Consider the following 13,149-nt stretch of genomic DNA (forward strand, 5'->3'; position numbering starts at 1 on the left):
CTCTGAGGGATGGTAGGACCGGCCCGGTACTACAACCTCACCAAGGCTCGCCCCGATCGGCCCCAAGGTGGCGCTGCAGCGATCAAAAGTACGAAATGGCTCGTAACTCCTCGACCGTCGGTCGCAGACCCAAGTGTCTTACATCACCGGAATCCTTGGCTCGAGCCGAACAAGATGCATGCCTCGGATTGGGTGGTCGCGCTGGCGAGATTTTCGGGTATTTTGGATTTTCTGAAAAACCTACTTTTGCACACTAGTCCTAGGTTTTTTGCCCGATCTGACCCAAACCGGTGCAGAAAGATTCTCTGGAGTCCGACTGCCAACAGGGATCGGGAAACAGTTGGAATTTCCATCCACGTTGGCGACGGTACGCCAAAACGTTGGGGGTGGGCGAGGCGGGCTTTACTTAAACGGCTATAACTCTCCAACGGAATGAGACAATTGCACCCAACTCGGTACACCTGTGTACGGGCTCAGCCCGTGGTCACGTGAAGAGGAATGCGGCGACTGGCCACTTGGTGGCGCTGTAAACAGAAAAAAACACAACATGGGTGGCTGTATATCACGTGACGTTTCACACGCGCACAATGTTTTCATACCACATGATAGAACTCCTCATTCCGAACAACTTTGCCTCCAGGACAACTGCTGTGAACTAAGTCGTCCGTCAAATATTGGAGACTATTTGAAGAATTGAGGAGAAAAAAGAAAACCCTCCTCACACAGACCGGTCCTAGACTGTTTCGTATCTCTCGAGCAACCGCCGCAGTTCAACTCTCTGGACTGCCTCTGGATATTGAAGAAGTGGAGAAAAAAAAAAAAAAAAAAAAAGAACCTCAAGTGGAGCTTTAACAATCTGCCCTTTTAACCAGTGTTGTCCAGGGGAGAGCGCGAACGCAGTCCCCCACTACCATAAATTATGCAGTCGAGATTCCCACATTTGGGGAATTCGCAGGGGTCAGCACAACCCAGAGTGCAATGGCCGAGCCTCGCCCTGGGTGAACCACCTTCCTGATCATGGTGTCTCCCCTGCCAGGTAAGTATGAATTCCCAGGCCTTCAGTCAGAAGCACCCTGTCCCTCTCCCCAATCCTCACCAGCGGTTTGCCAGTCAAAAAAGGGGCTTTTTTTTTTTTTGCACGCTCCGCATCCGGCTCCATGAGCCATAAATGTACATAATGCGCCGTCCCCGAATAGTGGATGGATCAGATGTTAAACTGACAGAGGAACAGGGGTTCATTTTTGTCTTGTTTTTACACCACAATTCTACCCAGGCTAGTATAGCACATGATCACCTACAACACCCACTCACACTAGCTCCATTATCACCTTCTGCCACACAAGACCACTACAACTCTTTCATTGAACACTTTAGGAGGGTGCACCGTTCCCAGAAGTACTGCAATACCGGGTCGATGCGTGGAGTGGACGGAGCAAGCCCCTATTCCATCTCCCAGGACCAAAAATCAATTTAATATGTGGTGCCCGGGTAGGGCACGTATCAGATATTAAACTGATAAGAACAGATACTACACTTGATCTTAGCCAAAAGGCCGAGAAGCGATGACGCAGCGACGCCGAGGCGGGGGAGCCGGCAAAGGCCACGCCCACCTGGGCCGCGGCGAGAGGGTCTAAGGTCGCCGGCAAACAAGCTCAGCTCAGATTGGTTGACACCGAAAATGGATCACAACAGAGTGCACAGCACGACACTCTGGAGTGCAACCTGGGATTTTGGATCATCAACATTCCGCCTTAAAAGTGAGCGGGCGGACCAAAGCGTCCGTGGTAGAGACTTGAAACTCTGAGGGATGGTAGGACCGGCCCGGTACTACAACCTCACCAAGGCTCGCCCCGATCGGCCCCAAGGTGGCGCTGCAGCGATCAAAAGTACGAAATGGCTCGTAACTCCTCGACCGTCGGTCGCAGACCCAAGTGTCTTACATCACCGGAATCCTTGGCTCGAGCCGAACAAGATGCATGCCTCGGATTGGGTGGTCGCGCTGGCGAGATTTTCGGGTATTTTGGATTTTCTGAAAAACCTACTTTTGCACACTAGTCCTAGGTTTTTTGCCCGATCTGACCCAAACCGGTGCAGAAAGATTCTCTGGAGTCCGACTGCCAACAGGGATCGGGAAACAGTTGGAATTTCCATCCACGTTGGCGACGGTACGCCAAAACGTTGGGGGTGGGCGAGGCGGGCTTTACTTAAACGGCTATAACTCTCCAACGGAATGAGACAATTGCACCCAACTCGGTACACCTGTGTACGGGCTCAGCCCGTGGTCACGTGAAGAGGAATGCGGCGACTGGCCACTTGGTGGCGCTGTAAACAGAAAAAAACACAACATGGGTGGCTGTATATCACGTGACGTTTCACACGCGCACAATGTTTTCATACCACATGATAGAACTCCTCATTCCGAACAACTTTGCCTCCAGGACAACTGCTGTGAACTAAGTCGTCCGTCAAATATTGGAGACTATTTGAAGAATTGAGGAGAAAAAAGAAAACCCTCCTCACACAGACCGGTCCTAGACTGTTTCGTATCTCTCGAGCAACCGCCGCAGTTCAACTCTCTGGACTGCCTCTGGATATTGAAGAAGTGGAGAAAAAAAAAAAAAAAAAAAAAGAACCTCAAGTGGAGCTTTAACAATCTGCCCTTTTAACCAGTGTTGTCCAGGGGAGAGCGCGAACGCAGTCCCCCACTACCATAAATTATGCAGTCGAGATTCCCACATTTGGGGAATTCGCAGGGGTCAGCACAACCCAGAGTGCAATGGCCGAGCCTCGCCCTGGGTGAACCACCTTCCTGATCATGGTGTCTCCCCTGCCAGGTAAGTATGAATTCCCAGGCCTTCAGTCAGAAGCACCCTGTCCCTCTCCCCAATCCTCACCAGCGGTTTGCCAGTCAAAAAAGGGGCTTTTTTTTTTTTTGCACGCTCCGCATCCGGCTCCATGAGCCATAAATGTACATAATGCGCCGTCCCCGAATAGTGGATGGATCAGATGTTAAACTGACAGAGGAACAGGGGTTCATTTTTGTCTTGTTTTTACACCACAATTCTACCCAGGCTAGTATAGCACATGATCACCTACAACACCCACTCACACTAGCTCCATTATCACCTTCTGCCACACAAGACCACTACAACTCTTTCATTGAACACTTTAGGAGGGTGCACCGTTCCCAGAAGTACTGCAATACCGGGTCGATGCGTGGAGTGGACGGAGCAAGCCCCTATTCCATCTCCCAGGACCAAAAATCAATTTAATATGTGGTGCCCGGGTAGGGCACGTATCAGATATTAAACTGATAAGAACAGATACTACACTTGATCTTAGCCAAAAGGCCGAGAAGCGATGACGCAGCGACGCCGAGGCGGGGGAGCCGGCAAAGGCCACGCCCACCTGGGCCGCGGCGAGAGGGTCTAAGGTCGCCGGCAAACAAGCTCAGCTCAGATTGGTTGACACCGAAAATGGATCACAACAGAGTGCACAGCACGACACTCTGGAGTGCAACCTGGGATTTTGGATCATCAACATTCCGCCTTAAAAGTGAGCGGGCGGACCAAAGCGTCCGTGGTAGAGACTTGAAACTCTGAGGGATGGTAGGACCGGCCCGGTACTACAACCTCACCAAGGCTCGCCCCGATCGGCCCCAAGGTGGCGCTGCAGCGATCAAAAGTACGAAATGGCTCGTAACTCCTCGACCGTCGGTCGCAGACCCAAGTGTCTTACATCACCGGAATCCTTGGCTCGAGCCGAACAAGATGCATGCCTCGGATTGGGTGGTCGCGCTGGCGAGATTTTCGGGTATTTTGGATTTTCTGAAAAACCTACTTTTGCACACTAGTCCTAGGTTTTTTGCCCGATCTGACCCAAACCGGTGCAGAAAGATTCTCTGGAGTCCGACTGCCAACAGGGATCGGGAAACAGTTGGAATTTCCATCCACGTTGGCGACGGTACGCCAAAACGTTGGGGGTGGGCGAGGCGGGCTTTACTTAAACGGCTATAACTCTCCAACGGAATGAGACAATTGCACCCAACTCGGTACACCTGTGTACGGGCTCAGCCCGTGGTCACGTGAAGAGGAATGCGGCGACTGGCCACTTGGTGGCGCTGTAAACAGAAAAAAACACAACATGGGTGGCTGTATATCACGTGACGTTTCACACGCGCACAATGTTTTCATACCACATGATAGAACTCCTCATTCCGAACAACTTTGCCTCCAGGACAACTGCTGTGAACTAAGTCGTCCGTCAAATATTGGAGACTATTTGAAGAATTGAGGAGAAAAAAGAAAACCCTCCTCACACAGACCGGTCCTAGACTGTTTCGTATCTCTCGAGCAACCGCCGCAGTTCAACTCTCTGGACTGCCTCTGGATATTGAAGAAGTGGAGAAAAAAAAAAAAAAAAAAAAAGAACCTCAAGTGGAGCTTTAACAATCTGCCCTTTTAACCAGTGTTGTCCAGGGGAGAGCGCGAACGCAGTCCCCCACTACCATAAATTATGCAGTCGAGATTCCCACATTTGGGGAATTCGCAGGGGTCAGCACAACCCAGAGTGCAATGGCCGAGCCTCGCCCTGGGTGAACCACCTTCCTGATCATGGTGTCTCCCCTGCCAGGTAAGTATGAATTCCCAGGCCTTCAGTCAGAAGCACCCTGTCCCTCTCCCCAATCCTCACCAGCGGTTTGCCAGTCAAAAAAGGGGCTTTTTTTTTTTTTGCACGCTCCGCATCCGGCTCCATGAGCCATAAATGTACATAATGCGCCGTCCCCGAATAGTGGATGGATCAGATGTTAAACTGACAGAGGAACAGGGGTTCATTTTTGTCTTGTTTTTACACCACAATTCTACCCAGGCTAGTATAGCACATGATCACCTACAACACCCACTCACACTAGCTCCATTATCACCTTCTGCCACACAAGACCACTACAACTCTTTCATTGAACACTTTAGGAGGGTGCACCGTTCCCAGAAGTACTGCAATACCGGGTCGATGCGTGGAGTGGACGGAGCAAGCCCCTATTCCATCTCCCAGGACCAAAAATCAATTTAATATGTGGTGCCCGGGTAGGGCACGTATCAGATATTAAACTGATAAGAACAGATACTACACTTGATCTTAGCCAAAAGGCCGAGAAGCGATGACGCAGCGACGCCGAGGCGGGGGAGCCGGCAAAGGCCACGCCCACCTGGGCCGCGGCGAGAGGGTCTAAGGTCGCCGGCAAACAAGCTCAGCTCAGATTGGTTGACACCGAAAATGGATCACAACAGAGTGCACAGCACGACACTCTGGAGTGCAACCTGGGATTTTGGATCATCAACATTCCGCCTTAAAAGTGAGCGGGCGGACCAAAGCGTCCGTGGTAGAGACTTGAAACTCTGAGGGATGGTAGGACCGGCCCGGTACTACAACCTCACCAAGGCTCGCCCCGATCGGCCCCAAGGTGGCGCTGCAGCGATCAAAAGTACGAAATGGCTCGTAACTCCTCGACCGTCGGTCGCAGACCCAAGTGTCTTACATCACCGGAATCCTTGGCTCGAGCCGAACAAGATGCATGCCTCGGATTGGGTGGTCGCGCTGGCGAGATTTTCGGGTATTTTGGATTTTCTGAAAAACCTACTTTTGCACACTAGTCCTAGGTTTTTTGCCCGATCTGACCCAAACCGGTGCAGAAAGATTCTCTGGAGTCCGACTGCCAACAGGGATCGGGAAACAGTTGGAATTTCCATCCACGTTGGCGACGGTACGCCAAAACGTTGGGGGTGGGCGAGGCGGGCTTTACTTAAACGGCTATAACTCTCCAACGGAATGAGACAATTGCACCCAACTCGGTACACCTGTGTACGGGCTCAGCCCGTGGTCACGTGAAGAGGAATGCGGCGACTGGCCACTTGGTGGCGCTGTAAACAGAAAAAAACACAACATGGGTGGCTGTATATCACGTGACGTTTCACACGCGCACAATGTTTTCATACCACATGATAGAACTCCTCATTCCGAACAACTTTGCCTCCAGGACAACTGCTGTGAACTAAGTCGTCCGTCAAATATTGGAGACTATTTGAAGAATTGAGGAGAAAAAAGAAAACCCTCCTCACACAGACCGGTCCTAGACTGTTTCGTATCTCTCGAGCAACCGCCGCAGTTCAACTCTCTGGACTGCCTCTGGATATTGAAGAAGTGGAGAAAAAAAAAAAAAAAAAAAAAAGAACCTCAAGTGGAGCTTTAACAATCTGCCCTTTTAACCAGTGTTGTCCAGGGGAGAGCGCGAACGCAGTCCCCCACTACCATAAATTATGCAGTCGAGATTCCCACATTTGGGGAATTCGCAGGGGTCAGCACAACCCAGAGTGCAATGGCCGAGCCTCGCCCTGGGTGAACCACCTTCCTGATCATGGTGTCTCCCCTGCCAGGTAAGTATGAATTCCCAGGCCTTCAGTCAGAAGCACCCTGTCCCTCTCCCCAATCCTCACCAGCGGTTTGCCAGTCAAAAAAGGGGCTTTTTTTTTTTTTGCACGCTCCGCATCCGGCTCCATGAGCCATAAATGTACATAATGCGCCGTCCCCGAATAGTGGATGGATCAGATGTTAAACTGACAGAGGAACAGGGGTTCATTTTTGTCTTGTTTTTACACCACAATTCTACCCAGGCTAGTATAGCACATGATCACCTACAACACCCACTCACACTAGCTCCATTACTTCTGCCACACAAGACCACTACAACTCTTTCATTGAACACTTTAGGAGGGTGCACCGTTCCCAGAAGTACTGCAATACCGGGTCGATGCGTGGAGTGGACGGAGCAAGCCCCTATTCCATCTCCCAGGACCAAAAATCAATTTAATATGTGGTGCCCGGGTAGGGCACGTATCAGATATTAAACTGATAAGAACAGATACTACACTTGATCTTAGCCAAAAGGCCGAGAAGCGATGACGCAGCGACGCCGAGGCGGGGGAGCCGGCAAAGGCCACGCCCACCTGGGCCGCGGCGAGAGGGTCTAAGGTCGCCGGCAAACAAGCTCAGCTCAGATTGGTTGACACCGAAAATGGATCACAACAGAGTGCACAGCACGACACTCTGGAGTGCAACCTGGGATTTTGGATCATCAACATTCCGCCTTAAAAGTGAGCGGGCGGACCAAAGCGTCCGTGGTAGAGACTTGAAACTCTGAGGGATGGTAGGACCGGCCCGGTACTACAACCTCACCAAGGCTCGCCCCGATCGGCCCCAAGGTGGCGCTGCAGCGATCAAAAGTACGAAATGGCTCGTAACTCCTCGACCGTCGGTCGCAGACCCAAGTGTCTTACATCACCGGAATCCTTGGCTCGAGCCGAACAAGATGCATGCCTCGGATTGGGTGGTCGCGCTGGCGAGATTTTCGGGTATTTTGGATTTTCTGAAAAACCTACTTTTGCACACTAGTCCTAGGTTTTTTGCCCGATCTGACCCAAACCGGTGCAGAAAGATTCTCTGGAGTCCGACTGCCAACAGGGATCGGGAAACAGTTGGAATTTCCATCCACGTTGGCGACGGTACGCCAAAACGTTGGGGGTGGGCGAGGCGGGCTTTACTTAAACGGCTATAACTCTCCAACGGAATGAGACAATTGCACCCAACTCGGTACACCTGTGTACGGGCTCAGCCCGTGGTCACGTGAAGAGGAATGCGGCGACTGGCCACTTGGTGGCGCTGTAAACAGAAAAAAACACAACATGGGTGGCTGTATATCACGTGACGTTTCACACGCGCACAATGTTTTCATACCACATGATAGAACTCCTCATTCCGAACAACTTTGCCTCCAGGACAACTGCTGTGAACTAAGTCGTCCGTCAAATATTGGAGACTATTTGAAGAATTGAGGAGAAAAAAGAAAACCCTCCTCACACAGACCGGTCCTAGACTGTTTCGTATCTCTCGAGCAACCGCCGCAGTTCAACTCTCTGGACTGCCTCTGGATATTGAAGAAGTGGAGAAAAAAAAAAAAAAAAAAAAGAACCTCAAGTGGAGCTTTAACAATCTGCCCTTTTAACCAGTGTTGTCCAGGGGAGAGCGCGAACGCAGTCCCCCACTACCATAAATTATGCAGTCGAGATTCCCACATTTGGGGAATTCGCAGGGGTCAGCACAACCCAGAGTGCAATGGCCGAGCCTCGCCCTGGGTGAACCACCTTCCTGATCATGGTGTCTCCCCTGCCAGGTAAGTATGAATTCCCAGGCCTTCAGTCAGAAGCACCCTGTCCCTCTCCCCAATCCTCACCAGCGGTTTGCCAGTCAAAAAAGGGGCTTTTTTTTTTTTTGCACGCTCCGCATCCGGCTCCATGAGCCATAAATGTACATAATGCGCCGTCCCCGAATAGTGGATGGATCAGATGTTAAACTGACAGAGGAACAGGGGTTCATTTTTGTCTTGTTTTTACACCACAATTCTACCCAGGCTAGTATAGCACATGATCACCTACAACACCCACTCACACTAGCTCCATTATCACCTTCTGCCACACAAGACCACTACAACTCTTTCATTGAACACTTTAGGAGGGTGCACCGTTCCCAGAAGTACTGCAATACCGGGTCGATGCGTGGAGTGGACGGAGCAAGCCCCTATTCCATCTCCCAGGACCAAAAATCAATTTAATATGTGGTGCCCGGGTAGGGCACGTATCAGATATTAAACTGATAAGAACAGATTTTTTCTTTCGAAAAGTTTTATTGTCACAGTGTCATTCCCGCAGCGACGCCGAGGCGGGGGAGCCGGCAAAGGCCACGCCCACCTGGGCCGCGGCGAGAGGGTCTAAGGTCGCCGGCAAACAAGCTCAGCTCAGATTGGTTGACACCGAAAATGGATCACAACAGAGTGCACAGCACGACACTCTGGAGTGCAACCTGGGATTTTGGATCATCAACATTCCGCCTTAAAAGTGAGCGGGCGGACCAAAGCGTCCGTGGTAGAGACTTGAAACTCTGAGGGATGGTAGGACCGGCCCGGTACTACAACCTCACCAAGGCTCGCCCCGATCGGCCCCAAGGTGGCGCTGCAGCGATCAAAAGTACGAAATGGCTCGTAACTCCTCGACCGTCGGTCGCAGACCCAAGTGTCTTACATCACCGGAATCCTTGGCTCGAGCCGAACAAGATGCATGCCTCGGATTGGGTGGTCGCGCTGGCGAGATTTTCGGGTATTTTGGATTTTCTGAAAAACCTACTTTTGCACACTAGTCCTAGGTTTTTTGCCCGATCTGACCCAAACCGGTGCAGAAAGATTCTCTGGAGTCCGACTGCCAACAGGGATCGGGAAACAGTTGGAATTTCCATCCACGTTGGCGACGGTACGCCAAAACGTTGGGGGTGGGCGAGGCGGGCTTTACTTAAACGGCTATAACTCTCCAACGGAATGAGACAATTGCACCCAACTCGGTACACCTGTGTACGGGCTCAGCCCGTGGTCACGTGAAGAGGAATGCGGCGACTGGCCACTTGGTGGCGCTGTAAACAGAAAAAAACACAACATGGGTGGCTGTATATCACGTGACGTTTCACACGCGCACAATGTTTTCATACCACATGATAGAACTCCTCATTCCGAACAACTTTGCCTCCAGGACAACTGCTGTGAACTAAGTCGTCCGTCAAATATTGGAGACTATTTGAAGAATTGAGGAGAAAAAAGAAAACCCTCCTCACACAGACCGGTCCTAGACTGTTTCGTATCTCTCGAGCAACCGCCGCAGTTCAACTCTCTGGACTGCCTCTGGATATTGAAGAAGTGGAGAAAAAAAAAAAAAAAAAAAAAGAACCTCAAGTGGAGCTTTAACAATCTGCCCTTTTAACCAGTGTTGTCCAGGGGAGAGCGCGAACGCAGTCCCCCACTACCATAAATTATGCAGTCGAGATTCCCACATTTGGGGAATTCGCAGGGGTCAGCACAACCCAGAGTGCAATGGCCGAGCCTCGCCCTGGGTGAACCACCTTCCTGATCATGGTGTCTCCCCTGCCAGGTAAGTATGAATTCCCAGGCCTTCAGTCAGAAGCACCCTGTCCCTCTCCCCAATCCTCACCAGCGGTTTGCCAGTCAAAAAAGGGGCTTTTTTTTTTTTTGCACGCTCCGCATCCGGCTCCATGAGCCATAAATGTACATAATGCGCCGTCCCCGAATAGTGGATGGATCAGATGTTAAACTGACAGAGGAACAGGGGTTCATTTTTGTCTTGTTTTTACACCACAATTCTACCCAGGCTAGTATAGCACATGATCACCTACAACACCCACTCACACTAGCTCCATTATCACCTTCTGCCACACAAGACCACTACAACTCTTTCATTGAACACTTTAGGAGGGTGCACCGTTCCCAGAAGTACTGCAATACCGGGTCGATGCGTGGAGTGGACGGAGCAAGCCCCTATTCCATCTCCCAGGACCAAAAATCAATTTAATATGTGGTGCCCGGGTAGGGCACGTATCAGATATTAAACTGATAAGAACAGATACTACACTTGATCTTAGCCAAAAGGCCGAGAAGCGATGACGCAGCGACGCCGAGGCGGGGGAGCCGGCAAAGGCCACGCCCACCTGGGCCGCGGCGAGAGGGTCTAAGGTCGCCGGCAAACAAGCTCAGCTCAGATTGGTTGACACCGAAAATGGATCACAACAGAGTGCACAGCACGACACTCTGGAGTGCAACCTGGGATTTTGGATCATCAACATTCCGCCTTAAAAGTGAGCGGGCGGACCAAAGCGTCCGTGGTAGAGACTTGAAACTCTGAGGGATGGTAGGACCGGCCCGGTACTACAACCTCACCAAGGCTCGCCCCGATCGGCCCCAAGGTGGCGCTGCAGCGATCAAAAGTACGAAATGGCTCGTAACTCCTCGACCGTCGGTCGCAGACCCAAGTGTCTTACATCACCGGAATCCTTGGCTCGAGCCGAACAAGATGCATGCCTCGGATTGGGTGGTCGCGCTGGCGAGATTTTCGGGTATTTTGGATTTTCTGAAAAACCTACTTTTGCACACTAGTCCTAGGTTTTTTGCCCGATCTGACCCAAACCGGTGCAGAAAGATTCTCTGGAGTCCGACTGCCAACAGGGATCGGGAAACAGTTGGAATTTCCATCCACGTTGGCGACGGTACGCCAAAACGTTGGGGGTGGGCGAGGCGGGCTTTACTTAAACGGCTATAACTCTCCAACGGAATGAGACAATTGCACCCAACTCGGTACACCTGTGTACGGGCTCAGCCCGTGGTCACGTGAAGAGGAATGCGGCGACTGGCCACTTGGTGGCGCTGTAAACAGAAAAAAACACAACATGGGTGGCTGTATATCACGTGACGTTTCACACGCGCACAATGTTTTCATACCACATGATAGAACTCCTCATTCCGAACAACTTTGCCTCCAGGACAACTGCTGTGAACTAAGTCGTCCGTCAAATATTGGAGACTATTTGAAGAATTGAGGAGAAAAAAGAAAACCCTCCTCACACAGACCGGTCCTAGACTGTTTCGTATCTCTCTCGAGCAACCGCCGCAGTTCAACTCTCTGGACTGCCTCTGGATATTGAAGAAGTGGAGAAAAAAAAAAAAAAAAAAAAGAACCTCAAGTGGAGCTTTAACAATCTGCCCTTTTAACCAGTGTTGTCCAGGGGAGAGCGCGAACGCAGTCCCCCACTACCATAAATTATGCAGTCGAGATTCCCACATTTGGGGAATTCGCAGGGGTCAGCACAACCCAGAGTGCAATGGCCGAGCCTCGCCCTGGGTGAACCACCTTCCTGATCATGGTGTCTCCCCTGCCAGGTAAGTATGAATTCCCAGGCCTTCAGTCAGAAGCACCCTGTCCCTCTCCCCAATCCTCACCAGCGGTTTGCCAGTCAAAAAAGGGGCTTTTTTTTTTTTTGCACGCTCCGCATCCGGCTCCATGAGCCATAAATGTACATAATGCGCCGTCCCCGAATAGTGGATGGATCAGATGTTAAACTGACAGAGGAACAGGGGTTCATTTTTGTCTTGTTTTTACACCACAATTCTACCCAGGCTAGTATAGCACATGATCACCTACAACACCCACTCACACTAGCTCCATTATCACCTTCTGCCACACAAGACCACTACAACTCTTTCATTGAACACTTTAGGAGGGTGCACCGTTCCCAGAAGTACTGCAATACCGGGTCGATGCGTGGAGTGGACGGAGCAAGCCCCTATTCCATCTCCCAGGACCAAAAATCAATTTAATATGTGGTGCCCGGGTAGGGCACGTATCAGATATTAAACTGATAAGAACAGATACTACACTTGATCTTAGCCAAAAGGCCGAGAAGCGATGACGCAGCGACGCCGAGGCGGGGGAGCCGGCAAAGGCCACGCCCACCTGGGCCGCGGCGAGAGGGTCTAAGGTCGCCGGCAAACAAGCTCAGCTCAGATTGGTTGACACCGAAAATGGATCACAACAGAGTGCACAGCACGACACTCTGGAGTGCAACCTGGGATTTTGGATCATCAACATTCCGCCTTAAAAGTGAGCGGGCGGACCAAAGCGTCCGTGGTAGAGACTTGAAACTCTGAGGGATGGTAGGACCGGCCCGGTACTACAACCTCACCAAGGCTCGCCCCGATCGGCCCCAAGGTGGCGCTGCAGCGATCAAAAGTACGAAATGGCTCGTAACTCCTCGACCGTCGGTCGCAGACCCAAGTGTCTTACATCACCGGAATCCTTGGCTCGAGCCGAACAAGATGCATGCCTCGGATTGGGTGGTCGCGCTGGCGAGATTTTCGGGTATTTTGGATTTTCTGAAAAACCTACTTTTGCACACTAGTCCTAGGTTTTTTGCCCGATCTGACCCAAACCGGTGCAGAAAGATTCTCTGGAGTCCGACTGCCAACAGGGATCGGGAAACAGTTGGAATTTCCATCCACGTTGGCGACGGTACGCCAAAACGTTGGGGGTGGGCGAGGCGGGCTTTACTTAAACGGCTATAACTCTCCAACGGAATGAGACAATTGCACCCAACTCGGTACACCTGTGTACGGGCTCAGCCCGTGGTCACGTGAAGAGGAATGCGGCGACTGGCCACTTGGTGGCGCTGTAAACAGAAAAAAACACAACATGGGTGGCTGTATATCAC

General features: G+C 51.3%; 13 non-coding genes and 1 pseudogene across 13 annotated transcripts; all 14 read right to left on the bottom strand.

Annotated features, from left to right (window-relative positions):
* Positions 1-879: 879 nt before the first annotated feature.
* LOC148996558 (U1 spliceosomal RNA) lies at positions 880-1,044 on the bottom strand. The gene has a single exon (XR_016150379.1). It is a non-coding gene; the product is annotated as a U1 spliceosomal RNA (small nuclear RNA).
* A 329-nt stretch (positions 1,045-1,373) lies between these two features.
* Positions 1,374-1,564, bottom strand: LOC148996559 (U2 spliceosomal RNA). The gene has a single exon (XR_016148536.1). It is a non-coding gene; the product is annotated as a U2 spliceosomal RNA (small nuclear RNA).
* A 1,113-nt stretch (positions 1,565-2,677) lies between these two features.
* On the bottom strand, positions 2,678-2,842 carry LOC148996560 (U1 spliceosomal RNA). The gene has a single exon (XR_016150380.1). It is a non-coding gene; the product is annotated as a U1 spliceosomal RNA (small nuclear RNA).
* Positions 2,843-3,171: 329 nt separating this feature from the next.
* LOC148996561 (U2 spliceosomal RNA) lies at positions 3,172-3,362 on the bottom strand. The gene has a single exon (XR_016148538.1). It is a non-coding gene; the product is annotated as a U2 spliceosomal RNA (small nuclear RNA).
* A 1,113-nt stretch (positions 3,363-4,475) lies between these two features.
* Positions 4,476-4,640, bottom strand: LOC148996562 (U1 spliceosomal RNA). The gene has a single exon (XR_016150381.1). It is a non-coding gene; the product is annotated as a U1 spliceosomal RNA (small nuclear RNA).
* A 329-nt stretch (positions 4,641-4,969) lies between these two features.
* Positions 4,970-5,160, bottom strand: LOC148996563 (U2 spliceosomal RNA). Its single transcript, XR_016148539.1, has one exon. It is a non-coding gene; the product is annotated as a U2 spliceosomal RNA (small nuclear RNA).
* A 1,114-nt stretch (positions 5,161-6,274) lies between these two features.
* On the bottom strand, positions 6,275-6,439 carry LOC148996564 (U1 spliceosomal RNA). The gene has a single exon (XR_016150382.1). It is a non-coding gene; the product is annotated as a U1 spliceosomal RNA (small nuclear RNA).
* Positions 6,440-6,764: 325 nt separating this feature from the next.
* Positions 6,765-6,955, bottom strand: LOC148996565 (U2 spliceosomal RNA). Its single transcript, XR_016148541.1, has one exon. It is a non-coding gene; the product is annotated as a U2 spliceosomal RNA (small nuclear RNA).
* A 1,112-nt stretch (positions 6,956-8,067) lies between these two features.
* LOC148996566 (U1 spliceosomal RNA) lies at positions 8,068-8,232 on the bottom strand. The gene has a single exon (XR_016150383.1). It is a non-coding gene; the product is annotated as a U1 spliceosomal RNA (small nuclear RNA).
* Positions 8,233-8,561: 329 nt separating this feature from the next.
* On the bottom strand, positions 8,562-8,735 carry LOC148996567 (U2 spliceosomal RNA; annotated as a pseudogene).
* Positions 8,736-9,865: 1,130 nt separating this feature from the next.
* LOC148996568 (U1 spliceosomal RNA) lies at positions 9,866-10,030 on the bottom strand. Its single transcript, XR_016150384.1, has one exon. It is a non-coding gene; the product is annotated as a U1 spliceosomal RNA (small nuclear RNA).
* Positions 10,031-10,359: 329 nt separating this feature from the next.
* On the bottom strand, positions 10,360-10,550 carry LOC148996569 (U2 spliceosomal RNA). Its single transcript, XR_016148544.1, has one exon. It is a non-coding gene; the product is annotated as a U2 spliceosomal RNA (small nuclear RNA).
* Positions 10,551-11,664: 1,114 nt separating this feature from the next.
* Positions 11,665-11,829, bottom strand: LOC148996570 (U1 spliceosomal RNA). The gene has a single exon (XR_016150385.1). It is a non-coding gene; the product is annotated as a U1 spliceosomal RNA (small nuclear RNA).
* A 329-nt stretch (positions 11,830-12,158) lies between these two features.
* Positions 12,159-12,349, bottom strand: LOC148996571 (U2 spliceosomal RNA). Its single transcript, XR_016148546.1, has one exon. It is a non-coding gene; the product is annotated as a U2 spliceosomal RNA (small nuclear RNA).
* Between the last annotated feature and the right edge of the window lie 800 nt (positions 12,350-13,149).

Source organism: Pimephales promelas, chromosome 2, assembly GCF_988280905.1.
Source record: "Pimephales promelas chromosome 2, fPimPro1.hap1.1, whole genome shotgun sequence".
NCBI lineage: Eukaryota > Metazoa > Chordata > Actinopteri > Cypriniformes > Leuciscidae > Pimephales > Pimephales promelas.